The sequence below is a fragment of the Nipponia nippon genome, unplaced genomic scaffold (genome assembly GCF_047370975.1).
Source record: "Nipponia nippon isolate SJK-2023a ecotype South Korea unplaced genomic scaffold, ASM4737097v1 scaffold_5, whole genome shotgun sequence".
NCBI lineage: Eukaryota > Metazoa > Chordata > Aves > Pelecaniformes > Threskiornithidae > Nipponia > Nipponia nippon.
In genome coordinates this window covers 49,237,746-49,251,612 of record NW_028262369.1, presented here as the reverse complement: position 1 = coordinate 49,251,612, position 13,867 = coordinate 49,237,746, and the positions used below count along the sequence as shown (strand labels likewise).

Here is a 13,867-nt window from a genome sequence, read left to right as displayed (position 1 = left end):
GCCAGGGGGCGCGGCGGGCGCCGCGCGCCCGCCCGACTGCGGCACGGCGTGGCCACGTGAGCGGCGGCGCGGGGGCGGAGCCGGTGAGCGGGTGCGCGCGCGCGCGCGCGGCGCGGTGAGGTCAGACGTCGTTGGCGCCGGCTTGGCCGCCCGCCATCTTGGCCCCTGTGTGGAAGCGGCTGAGGCGCGGCGTCGCGGCGCCGGGAGCGGCAGCGGCCTCGCCGAGTCCGGGAGCCCCCGGGGAGGCCGGAGCGCCGGCCCGCCCCGCTGCGCGCCAGGTAAGCGGCGGCGCCTCCGCTTCTCCGCAGCGCCCCGCGGGCCTGCGGCGCGGACCGGCGCCGGGAGGAGCGGGCGAGCGGCCTGCGCCGCATGGCCCCGGGCGGGGGCGGCTTCCGCCCGCCCGGCCTGGCGGTGGCGGGCCCGTGGCCGGCGGGGAAGGGGGTGCCCCCGGGGGCCGGCGCCCCGCTGCCCGCCGCGGCCGGGCGGAGGGAGGCGGCGTGGCGCTGGGCCCGCGGCGGGCGGGCAGGCCGGGCTGCCCCGTGCCGCTGGGCCGGGCCGCGCCGCGCCGCGCCGCATCGCCGCCTGGGGCCGGCCGCGCCCCGCGCCGGGCACGGCGCCGGGCCTCGCCCGCGGGCGGCTGGAGGGGGCTGCTGTGGTGGGGGCGGCTGAGGGCTGCTCCTGCGGGTGTGCTGCTTTTTTCTCCCGCCCTTCCTCCCGCCCCCTCCCCCCCTTTCTTTTTTAACGGCTCCAGGTCTCTCTGTCTCGAGGGAGATTACTCGAGAAACGTGCCGTCCCCTTCGTGCGTTTGCGCTCACTTTGTGGCTGTGATTCTTCTTCCAGAAACGCGGGGGGAGGGGAGCCTTTTCTTACGGGATGCTGGAGGTACATGCAGGGCACGGCGCTTCGTTTTTCTAACTCTGAAATATTCATCCACAGTTCTTGAGATGTACAGTAAAAGGCTGTTCCTGGGTTATTTGATGTAGGACTGAGTGAAGCACCGTTCCGGAAGGTATTGTTTCTGCTCCTAGGGACAAGGTTTGTAGGGGTGAGGTGATCAGAGTCAGGGGTGTTCATATTGATAGCACTTAAAGGATGGTGTGAGTGTGGTTAGATGACATGGCTAAAATTCAGGCAGCCAGTCTGCAGTGGGCATATTGGGAGCCATCACCTAGGGATGCAGGAGTTGAAAATCTTGAGGTGAAAGATGGCCCAGATGGTTTCTGGTTCAGGTCCTCTTTATGGGGAAGCGGAGCATGTATAAGAGCATGGTGCTGGGTGTTGAAAGGAACATTTTTCTGTTTCTTTCTTTTTTGTGTCTCACACGTGTGTTTTGTAACCTTGTTCCTTTGTGAAAGGTCTTGAACTCTGTATCATTGAGGAAGGACCATTTTTCCTTGCTGCTCTTTGATTACTGGGGTCAGATGAGTATATTAGTAGAAATTAGCATTATTTCCAACAGAAGGAACAGGGCTCTAATTTTTAATAGCTTTGTTTCTTCTGCAGTGAGGCATCAGGCCTACCCGTTGTCTAGTTTTCAGAGGTGTGCTCAGACAAGAAACTGCTTTTGAAGGGGGGAGGAAACAGGACATGATCTCATTTGTGCATCAGTGAGAAACAAAAGGATTACCGTTTAATACTGACTGCCAGGAGCTGAATGGCTGTCACTTTTCTTTGAATTAACGTAGTCTAGAGAATTTTTCCTCAAAGTTAATTTTAGGGTGTTTTAGTGCAACTCAGCTACAGCCTCCTTGGGACTAAGGAATCTCAAAGTTTTTTCAGAGAAAAAGAATCTCAGAGTTCTTTGAACTTGGTGAATGTTCAATGAAAATGCAGTTTGTCCCTCAGAATATTGTGCTCAGTGAGGAGTATGACTGCTTTGGTGGAGGTGTGGGCTTAAGAGGTAGCTGTTCAGACTGAAGTGAGAACTGGCATAGGCTAGTGCTTGTGTGTGGAGACTAGGATTATGGCCTCTGTGTGTGTCTCTGTCACCTAGAACTCCGCCTTATTGTATATGTGTTTCCTGCATAAAGTGTATTGCTTTGGTAATTTGGTAATGTATTGCTTGTAAAATATGTATAAATCAATACAGAGTAATTTTTGTGAGTTTTGCTAATAGAAATATTCTGTCTCTTTGCAGTTTAGTAGCAATTTATAATTTCTTTTCTCTCATTTAGACTTCATAACAGGAACCCTAGCTTTTTGTAGAGCAACATGGAAAAATAGTTAACTTGGTTGCCAGAGTCCTTGTTCAATGGTACAGATTTATGGTACACGTCTTCTGTAGGTCCTGTTTCCCCACATCCTGAAGCCTACTAGGGAAAGCGAAAGGGGCCACAAAGAGCAAGCAAAAGATGATACAGTTCAGAAGGGAGCTCTTGTGTAGGTTTTGTTCTGTCTGAATGAATGCTGTATGTCAATAAAAAGAAGGAATGTTAAGTCAAAGCAGTGGGTATATCATATGGGGTTGACTTCAGCCAGGTGTCCTAGGTTATTGAAAGTGCAAGCCCTTTATTCCAGAATATTTTTCAGGCTAACTAACAGGAGTGATGTGAAAGTGGAGAGAGGGTGAAAGATGTAGCCTAAATATCATATAGGGGTGGCGTGGGTAAGAGGCTTAGATGTGGAGATGGAAAGAAAAAGGTAGCTCTTGCAGAAAGATTAAACCCTTCCATAGTGTGCCCTTGCAGAGGAATAAACTCTTGGGTAGTGTGTTGGAGATGTGAGCGAAGAAAAAATATTCCTCTGATCCGTCTGTTGAAGGAAGAGTGGGACATCTTCAGAGGCTGTGTACAGTAATGGAGGGTTTGAGGGGAGAAAAAAAAAACTCCGCCCTGAAAATGCACCACCTTTCCACTAGTTGGGGATGGATGTTGGGCTTGTAATGACGGGACTGCCAGTAGTGTGTTACTGGTAGAACCAGTTGTTCATCTTCTGTAGCAAAGTTTTCTTCACTCAGCTTCATGCCCTCTTTTTTTTTTAGGTCTGGGTTTCACAAAACCCTATGGGAACTTCTCATGGGTGAAAGCAGGTGTAAAAATAAAAGCTGAGATTTGTGTGAGGAGGTGGGAGGAAATAATGCTGTGTGCATGTTGGTGAAATGAAAACAGAGTGGACAGAAGTCTTAAGAGGAAGATGAAGTCCTAATAAAAATCAGATGAGGACAGCTTTTATGTCTCTGAAGAACAGGCTAACAGAAATAGACTGTTTTTATTACAAATACCTCAACCATTACATAACATTCTAACTAAATGCTAACGAACTAGTCTGTTACAGATTGCAAACACATATTAAAGGGAGAAGCTGTGTATCATTCACATTGTTCATGTTTTTAGATACCTGACACTGTCCATATCTTCAGTCTGAAGTACGATGGTGATAAATTTTAACTGATAGGTGTTTGAAAATAATGTGGGCTACACTTTCAAGGGCTTACAACATCAGAGACAGGAATCACTGCACTTTATGTTCAGGTACATCAAATGCCCAATTAGTGCCTGAAGAACTGTGGCATCACCTGGGGCTGGGTGACTGAGAGAAGAGGGGTCTATTAAAAATCTCTTTAAATCAATGTATAGCTGATTCCTAAATGAAACAGCAGCTTTCCTCAATTTTTAGTTATTTGGGTTATAAGATGTAGCTCATCATGCTCAGAGGTACCAAATGCTTTTTTAAAGTAAAACTAGCAATGGCTAGGTTGCCCATTTTTTGCCACACTTCTTGCTTAAGCTAGCAAATCAAACTTTCTCTGCTTAGAAAAGCAAACCTTTTCAGGCTGTCCTCATTAAATCATGTAAAAAGCTACAGTTTGTATTAAAATTAATATTTTGTAAGCATGTGACCTTAATATTCCTAGACTTCAGTGTTTGTAAATTTTAACTTATACTTCAAAATTATGACTGTAGACTTAAATTGTATTTGCAGGACCAATCGTTTAAGTTATTCTTGGCAAAAGTAACACTATTTAATTCATTTGAATCTTTAACTAAGGTGGAAGTGCTGGAACATCTTCCTTTTGTCTGAGAAGCCAGTGATTTTCTACCAATTTAAGACTTCATGTGCTTTAGGACTTAATATATTTCTTCTATTTCAAAGTAACCATATATTCCACTGAAGGACCTCACTGTCTTTAGATCAATGCATTGATGCTTTAATTTTGCAAAAAATGCGTTTTTGTATTTACAGGGCTTGTTTTGTAATAATGTTTAGGACAGTCTGTGCTTCCTGTACAAGTGTATCTAGGTGTATATATAGGTGCACAGCAGAAGTGTTCTAGTGAGGAGGAACAATAACATTTTCTTGTGCCAATGTGTATAAATAGTCTGTAGGAGAGGATGCGTTCTAGTAAAAAAAACTTGCCTTGGGCTTGCGATGTAGCTACTTGGTTAATTTGCTGGAGTCACCTTGGTTAGGAGGTGTTTTTCATGCCACAAATCAAGCTATCAGCATGGACAGAGCTTTGTAGTATGCACTTAGCTTTGGATAAAGAAAAGTTTCTTGATAAGTGTTTTGATAATGTATTGAGCCTTCTTAGTTATTTAACTACTGCGTCTTGAAAGCAGAGTATCAAGGGACACAAGATTTTTTTTTTTTTTTTTCCCCTAAGCAGAATAAACAGAACCAAGAGCAACTGAAGACGTTAAACTTCATCTGTAGCCATTTGGCAGATGCGAGTTTACTTCCATGGAAAATGGGTTCTGTAATGCTGAAAGGCAGATAAATAAAGCTGCGTATGCTGATAAGGCTTTTCTAATTTAGCTCCTCATCTTTTTTCTTTTTTATTTTCTTAACAAAACATGAATGAATCCAGTCTAAAGCAGGGAGCTGAAGTTGACCCTTACTGTAATGAACCAGTGTTGTCCAGAACTGTTGTCAGTGTAATTTTTGCAGCTGCATCTCTTACATGCTGAGCATTCTTTCAGTGAAGGAGATGGCCTCTGCTCCAGGAAACTAGTGAGTCACAGGGAAAAACATATAACCGGAGATCCAGATGATAACAGGCAGCAGGTAGAAAAGACTGTTGGTGAGCAGCCATCAGTTGTCTCCAAGCCGGACCAGACCCAGGAGCAAATTCTACCACCTTTGTATGCAAAGAAGTCAATTTTTTTTATTGATGCTATCAGTAGTATATTATAAGCTGGTACATTTGGCAACCCTGGCTCTCACTATCACAGTGGTTGTATCTTTGATAGCCTTAAGAGCAAATATGCTGGAACATCTCTTGATACAGAGGAGAAATTATGATTATTTCTGATGTACATGAATCAGGTTAGGAAATATGGTAGGAGTTACAGGCAACACAGAATTTGGGTATTGGCAAGGTGGGAAGTTTTGAAGGTAGTGACAAGTAGCTTAAGTTATTATATAACTGATTAGAGTAACTGGTTTTGAACAAGTTTTTGTTGTCGTGCTAAGGTTGTACAGAACTCTGTATAAAATTGTTTGTTCTGTAGATTCCTACTGTTGATGACTGCCTTCATCTTTGGGTTAGACCCTTCAATAAAAAAAGTATCTTGAGAAGGTGAACCAGAAAAAAAGTTGGAAAAAAAATAGCTAGAGAAGAGGGAATTCATTTTGGCACATCTATTCTAAAGAAGAATGAAAATTCTTAAGGGTGTAGCCCTAGAGTGCACTTCCAAAATATTCTGAAAGAGCTCACGAACAGAAGAGCTTGCCTGAACGTTATTTCAAAGCACCATCTAACTGATTTCTGAAGTCAAAAACCTTAGATGTAACTATCTATGTTACTTAAAGACTGATCTATGAATAGGGGCTTTGGAAAAACAAGTTTTGTATAAAGACTTTTACTTATTTGCAACTGAGGTCAGGGATACTTTAAAGGTGCAGAAAGGTATGATGTGGAGAGAAATCCACTGCTCAAAGTGAGTTGTGGTTCCTTGGGAAGGATGCTGAAACTTGTGTCACTTCCTCTATCAAGAAATGTTAATTATTACAGTGCGGCTTGGAGATTGTGGTAAGGGAGCAGGAAATGGAAGTCTTGGAAAAGATTCTTTCAGTTATTCACAGCAAGGAATGGCTTTACATTTGTCTCTTAATCTGTCCTGCCCCCTTCCACCGTCCAGTTCAATGTCGGATGGGTGGGGAGGGTTGGAAATATGCCACCAGTTTAATTGGCATTTGTTGTGGTTTGAGCCCAGCCCAACTGGCAGCTAAGGACCACACAGCCGCTTGCTCACTCCCCACCCCTGGTGGGATGAGGGAGAGAATCGGAAGATTAAAAGTGAGAACACTTGTGGGTTGAGATAAGAACAGTTTAATAATTGAAATAAAATAATAATAATGATGAATTGTAATGAAAAGGAAAATAACAAAAAGAGAGAGAAATAAAACCCAAGAAAGCCAAGTGATGCAAATGAAAAATGATTGCTCACCACCAACCGACTGATGCCTAGCTTGTCCCCAAGCAGGGGCCCTCGAGACAGCTTTCCCCTAGTTTATATACTGAGCGTGATGTCATATGGTATGGAATATCCCTTTGGTCAGTTTGGGTCAGCTGTCCTGGATGTGCCCCCTCCCAGCTTCTCATGTATCTCCAGCCTTCTCAGTTGGTAGAGCATGAGAAGCTGAAGAGTCCTTGACTTCGTGTAAGCACTGCTTGGCAACAACTAAAACGTCGGTGTGTTATCAACATTATTCTCATACAAACTCCGAAACACAGCACTATACCAGCTACTAGGAAGAAAATTAACTCTATCCCAGCCGAAACCAGTACAGCATTGTTTCGGAGTTTGTAATAAAGTGCAAGGGCTTTTGCAGTAAGAGTATTAAAACAAAAGGGAAAAATGAAACAGCGAAGAGATGGGTAACTTTAAATGGCTGCAACTTCTGCTGCTCATCTGTTGGGATCTAGTCTATTTTCACATACCTATTGATTATCTTTCATCAGCTTCCTATGAGGAAGTGTTTTGCACCAAACACTGACTGACTTAAGGAGTGAACTCTTGTTCAGCTCAGTTGTTGTTACTGGTAACTTATCCCAGACAGCCGCCTGCAGAGGAACAGATCCTGAGCACTGCTCAGCCCGCATCTGGAATCAGATCTGCTGAAGTGCAGCCAGAAGGGAACCACAGGTCGCTGGTACTCTGTATGTTTAGAAATAAGAGAAAATACAGTAACATGTGGAGACTTCTTGCTCATACCTTTTTTTGCTGTAGGGTGCAAGCAATTCTATTTCCTTTATTCTTGCAAATGGATCCTCAAACCCACCATCACCACCAGTTCTGATTATTCTTTCTGTGCAATTAAATCTAAATGTAGCAAGTGCAGAAAAGTGCCAACCATTTTAATATTTTCAGTACTCTCATTTGAACGGACATGGGAACATCTGTATGTCATAAGTTGTGGAGCTTCCCTTTTGCTCCCATGTTCTCAGCCTGACAGAGCAACTGCTACTCAGGATGCCACTGAGGAGGAGACTCCCCATGTCGCTTTCTGTGTGCGTGGGGACAATGGCTATGCTAGTATTTTTGCCTTTCCAGGCTTCTGCTGGATGGTGTGATGCAGTTGAGCAAGAAACAAAGTGGTACTTGTGACAAGCATGCTAAATTCGTTTGTAATTTTTTAAGGGACTGTTTGTGATCTTAAACATTAACAGATGCCTTTACAGAGAGTGGCTGCGGTCAGGATAAGCTGACCTAAATTAGTTTGTAAGAAGCCTAGTGAATAGTTTTAACTTTTTCAGTTAAAAAAGAATTCTGATAGGTAAGACAGGTCACATTCGTTTTCTGTATTCAGAGAAAAGTGCTGCCTACCAACCTACTATTATGGTACTTTGGTAGCAGGTACATGGCTTTTTTCTGCAAGAATTTGCCTTAATTTAATTATCTTTTTCTCAAATAGGCAGCGATTCAGTTTTGAGAGCCTTGAAGTTTTCTCATTCTTCTAAATAATGGAAATTTCTAATAAATGCTTTTGCAAATCTTTAAAATAGAAATCTCATTTGGCATCTGCGAGTTGAAAAGCTAATCGCGTGAAAGCACTTACATTGTTCTGTTCCCGGAAGTAATGAGAACGCATCTCATTGTGATGCTCTTTAATTGTATAGAAACTGTTCTTGTATTTTTTTTTTCTGGTCCTGGCTTCCTTCCAGCACTTCAAAACTCCTGCCACAATTAAAAATTTACAGTTTAAAAAGTTTCTTAACCAACTGCATGAAACTGGAAAATGAAAAATCTGTCTTGCAAAAAATTTGCGCTAATGCTTAGTGACAAAGAAATAAAGACTTGTAGAGAAATTGTCAGGCTAAGAAGGAATAAAATAGCCTGCCTTAAAAGTGAGCTGCAAAGAAGTTTTGGATCTTACATTTTCAGAAATGAATACATTTTTAGTTGAAATGTATTCAGTAATCTTGCAAAGCATCTAAATTATTCTAATTTATGTTTGAGGATTATCAGAGCATGGCAAGAATAGCTGTGTTGTGTTAGTGCATTAGCTTTATGGTGTGCTAGTTCTGACTTACGTGTGGCACGCACTGTCAGTCTCATTACTGGAATATCTTGAAAAATCCTTTCTGGCAAAGAAGCTGTTTAGATGTGCTTTGATAACTTGAAAATGGGCTGGTACTTGAAGGAATGCTTCTAATACAATACAGTTAGTAGTAGTTATTAATTTTTGTCATTTTTACTTGAGCTGTGGTGGTGGTATTAAGTTTCTTCCCACTCGTCTGGTTTATATAGAACAAATGAGTACATGAGCTAGACGCTTGTAATACCAATGAAGGCTGTAGTATGTTTTATGTGATCACTATACCCCACTGATGAAATTTTAGCATAATAACTGTGTTCTTCTCATGTAATATAGATTGTAGTCTTTTCAGGCTCTGGAAGCTTTTTATTCATGTGTCAGTGAGAAACAAGATTTGTTTTGCATTGCTGCTTTGTTGTGCCTCAACCTAAACTGGGAATTGCTCTGAAAAGAATTGTAAGCTCATTCCACTAGCCTGTTGGTCATTACTATTTGAGTTTGCCAGCAGACAGAGAAAGAACTATTTCTTTAAGCATGAGCCCACGTTTACTTTGGTCATCAAGCGGGAAGCTATCTGGGACAAGTGCAACCTTCCAAAACCATGACTAAGGACAGAAGCAAGATATGCTGGATCAGTGTTGAGGTTGGTGTGTTTATATCAAGATCATTCTGGTCCATTCCAGTAGAGGTGAATGCTGAACCCAACGTGCATTTGGTCTAGTGGCACACAAGGGGTTTCTGATTCTCATAATTTTATGGTGCCTGTGACACATGCAACTATGGTGTACAACTTCAGCCTTTAAGTCCATTGTATTACTTGGTTGTATACAAATTCCATCAGTATATTAGCCTAAAGAGCTATCCCTCGTGTTGCAAAGAAGTTTGAAAAAACGACTAAAGTAAATTTTCTAAACTCAGAAGCCAATTTAAAATCGCTTCTGTATAGATCTTTTAAGCCAGTCATCAATTTTTTTGGCTACTCAGAAGATGAGACTTGAGGCTGAATCTGGACATTGCATATTTCACTTCTTGAAGGTACTTGAATGCTAGAGTAAGTATGAGAGAGGATTTCTGTAGGAGTCTTGTGCCTAAAGGTCCTGCTGCTGCAGATAGCAGATGTTGGATTTTCAGTTCAGAATTGTGATGTAAACATTCCAAGCAGAATGGTTTTTGGGAGCTCGTGTATTTAATTTAGTATAAGCTGTATAGTTTCTCTTGAATTTACTCAGCTGTTCAGGGGGAAGAGTACGCATGGCTTTTGCTTGAGAGGTGGAACGTGGAGGTGCGGTGGTAAGTCTAATGACCATCCAGACTAGGAAGTTGTAGGCAATAGTAGAGGCTTTTTTGTTAAAACTCTCTGGTGATGCTTGTACCCTCTGTCTAACTTCTGGTAATTAAAAGAATTATATGCTACTACTATTCTCTTCTGAAATTCTGGAAATAGTGTTTAATGTGACAAGCAAGAGGGAGGGAGCTTTGGAGCTTTAATTTTATCATCTGCATTTAGGTTGAAGATACAAAATGCATTGAAGGGAGTTTCTTAATTTGACCTTGTTTGATACTTGATACTTTTTTAAATTAATTTCTATTTTAATTTTAAACTTATTAAAATACAAAGCTATTGTCCTGCCTTTACAGAGGATGTAAATTTACTAGAAAACTGACTAGAAAAGAGTGATAACCTTAATGTGAAAATGTAGGAGCAGTAGTCTGAGGAAATTGTTTTCCCTGCTGGGAAGAAGGGCAGGGGTTGGTTGGTAGTTGGTCCTGAACTCTAAGTCACCTGTTCATCTGCTGCTGGTTAGTAAGTGTCTGCACTCCAGACCTCATTCACTGCCTGTTGCTTGGGAGCATCTGTTGCTTTCTCACATCTCCTTTTCTGTGGTGATGTGCTGCCTCCTTACAAATTTTGTTTGTTTTCTGGGAAGCCCCAATGAGTCTGTTTGTATCTTAGTAGCTACAAAGTAAAAGTTAAATATGTTGCTGGCTCTTGGTGAGCTTCTGAATGGTAAGAGTGAAACTACCCATAAAAAGTTACTAGCCCCTCTGCTAGTTACAAGGTGGGAACTTCAGCTCAAATCATACCCTGTAGGAACTTAATTCCCATTAACTGTAGCAGGAGATAGATGCCTAATTAGATTGGAAGCATTGTGGCTTTAGCCTAAATTTTAACCTGAAATTTAACTTCAGTTCATCAGCCTCTTCCAGTGAGAGAGGTGGTGCCAGTGCTTTGTCCTTCTAGCTATTTTCTTTGGAAAAGAGATTCCCCCCCCCCGCCCCATTTGAACCACTTCTATACTATCTTCGTTCTGCTTGATGTGATAGGGATTTAAAGAACTACATTGGATGTTATCACAGCCAAAATAATTCTGTGCACGGCTTGGACAGAACCTTACTTGTAGTTTCAAGAGAATTTGCTTTACTTCACTGTGTAGCCATCTCTTTACAAAGATGGCAAGAAAGTGTTTAAAAAAAAAAAGTTAGGTAGTCGTTGTTTGGTTGTCTTTTAGTACCTATCAACCTCTAAAACCTGCTATCTTTGTACATCTCAAAAACGTGGCTTTTTGTTCTTTGATAATTTGTAATGTGCCTTCTGTAACCAGTCTTATGCTATTTATTTTAAATGTTTCATTGATAGCGCTTTGCACATTTTAGATTTGAATCTCCTCTAGTGATAAAACTGGGATTATGTCTCAAATGTGGAAGAATCTACAGCCAGAAGAGTACTTAAAAGTGTAATACAGCTAAAGTAGAGGTATTACATCTTCTGCATGTACAATAGTTGAGAACTGAATAAAATTTTTAAGGAGATGCTTACTAATTTCAGCATTTTGTTCATAAGAATAGCTGTATTTATGTTTGAGTGCCTCTTTACATTATCTCCTTCCTTCCTTCCTTGTAAAAGGCAAAAGTAAGTATAAGAGCTGTATTGATGAACAGCTTCTCTTATGCGGTAGAAAGAGGGAGACCAAACTTGGGCCACTGGTGTAAAACATGGAAGAAAGTGACATACATAAACATTGAAAGAGTTGAATCTCTGGGTAAGAGTATTGCCCTAGATAATATTTAGATAGTATTTGTCAAAATGTTGAACAGCTTTATTTGATACTCTGAATATAAACATGCAAAAAATTATCCTCAAACTAAATGAAATGAAAACTGTTCTTTCTTTTCCCAGAGCTCTTAATTAGCTGTACTGGCATCATTCTGCCTGTGAGGGGAGGGGACCATAACTTCTCTGTTGCCTGAAGTCACTTCAGAAGGAGAAGAATTCATAAACAGTACAGGTATCAGAAATTATCTTAGCTAAAAATAAAGAAGCTATGTGACACCTGAAAATATTTAGTGCATTTTGGACAGTTTTATTGCCAGTGTGGCTTTATCCTGTCTGTGGCTTTTTGATCCCTCGTTATATGGGCACATTTAAAAAGACTTGCTGATCATGATTGACCCTATGGATCAAGCTTCTTCTGGCAGGGCTGTTACACAAAAATATGATTTCTGTGCATGTTAAGTGAAATATTCATGCATGTATAGTTAAATAGATATTCAAATCTGTGGATAGAGACAAATTTGAGGTTTGCATGGTTGCTGTCCTTTTATCTGTGTTTTTTTACTGCAGCCAGTGGCTCTTAACTTATTTTTCCTTTTGTTCTCAAGAATGCACTGGATAAAAATGACTAGAACTAACTGATTATTTTAGTCCATGCTAATATTTTTCTGCTGCAGGATGTGTCTTAACTTAAATAAAAGTTTATTTTAAAAGTATTAGTCATTGCTGTTAGTGCCATGTTAGATTTGAGAGACTCTGCATAAAAGTTCCCTGAGATGATGTGGTTTGTTGCTGGTTGTCCTGTTGGAAGGCCATATTCTAGGTGACTAGTATTTCTCACAGAAGACAATTCAACAAGCTGCCTTCCAGCTTTTCTAAGGCAGCAAAAGATTTGCTTGCTCTATAGATTGCTAGTTTAAACTAACATATGCTTTGTGGTAAAGTTAGTTTCTGTGTAGACTTTTTGTGGGTGGTTAATTTTGGTTGTTTTTCATTGCTTAGCTTAGTAGCTCTATTTAGACTGTTGTTAGGTGTCTCTTAGAACTGATGCAGACGTATTTGTGGATGCTCATTTCTGGCATCCACACACTGCATTTTTATAAGATGCATCTGTGGGATAATATCCTAAAATGGCTTTCTTCTGTCATAATCTGTTTTCCACCTGACGTATCTAGTTTTGGTAGTGTTTTGGAAAGACTCTCTTAGGCTTTAAAGGGGAGTAATTCAAAGAATGATAGAACTAGCAATGCCTCCTTTGCTACAGCTTTGTGTCATGACAGAGTGCTTTGGCTATAAGGAGCAAAGCTCATTTTGATTTTCCGTTTGGTGGCCGTTAACAATACTCCTGTATAGATTGTCTAGAGCCTCAGGGATTGGCCTGTGCCTACCATTTTTCCTCTGAGGTGATGGGTGCAGAAGAGATGCTGATTAAAATGGTTTTCTTTTCCGACTCATCCACCTACCTTCACAGAATTTATAGAATCAATGCAATCTTTGCATCGTGTACCCTCTTTCAAGCTCTGCTGAAAACTGGTGAGCCCAAAATCTAGAGATGGAGAAGATGGAAATGTGTGTTAGCCTGGCTTTCTAAGGAAATAAAACTTAGTATAGATCTTGTTCAAGAATGAGTTGCAGTGAGATCTACCCAGAACTCTTTGAAGATCTGGAGAGCTTCTATTCTTCTAAGTCATAGAGCCATGTCTGAGGTACACGAAATAGAAGCTCAGAAGTCCCTAAAATCTTTACTGCAATTCTCAGCCTGCTTAGCAACAACCTACTTGACAATGAACCCTGCTGCAAATCCTTCTTGGGAGGGGAGCGATATCCTGACCTTAGAGGTGGCTTTATTAGATAATTTGATTTGACAGAGACTTTAAGTGTTACTGAAGGTTTTGGAAGCTTGTTTTCATGCCATGTTAAGCTGACTAGTGCTGAAACTATTAAGAATTCTTAATAGTGGGATAAATGGCCAAAATGTTTTGGTGTTTGTTTGTTCCCCATTCCACCCCCCACCCACCCCCCCAAATAAAAATTGGGCCTGAAAACATCAGTCCCAGAATGATGCTTTGGGCACTAGAAAGTTGTGAATATAAGGTCATCAATAAGAGATTGTTAGTGTGTATTGTTTATAAACATCCATGTCAGAGAAGTGAACTCAGTATATGTAATTGTCATTCCATTTGTTATTTGTGTGCAGCCTTCTCTGTGCAAAACCATGTATTCAATAATTACACAATATTTTTGAGTGTTCATTTAAAATAACAGGTTTCCTTGATAATGGGTTACAAATAAAGCATGAAGAAGGTTTTTTGGGGTTCCAGTACATTGAACACA

The 13,867-nt window shown here is 41.3% G+C and overlaps 1 protein-coding gene across 3 annotated transcripts in view; it reads left to right on the top strand.

Annotated features, from left to right (window-relative positions):
* The first annotated feature begins 118 nt into the window (after window positions 1-118).
* Window positions 119-13,867, top strand: part of PRRC2C (proline rich coiled-coil 2C) — a 77,332-nt gene continuing 63,583 nt past the window's right edge. For 2 of the 3 annotated variants that reach the window (XM_087734484.1, XM_087734482.1), the window contains exons 1-2: window positions 120-278; window positions 11,660-11,768. The gene's annotated coding sequence lies outside the window, so the exon portion shown is untranslated. Of the gene's footprint in view, window positions 279-11,659; window positions 11,769-13,867 lie in introns of all 3 variants that reach the window. The other variant, XM_087734483.1, reaches the window with a different exon arrangement.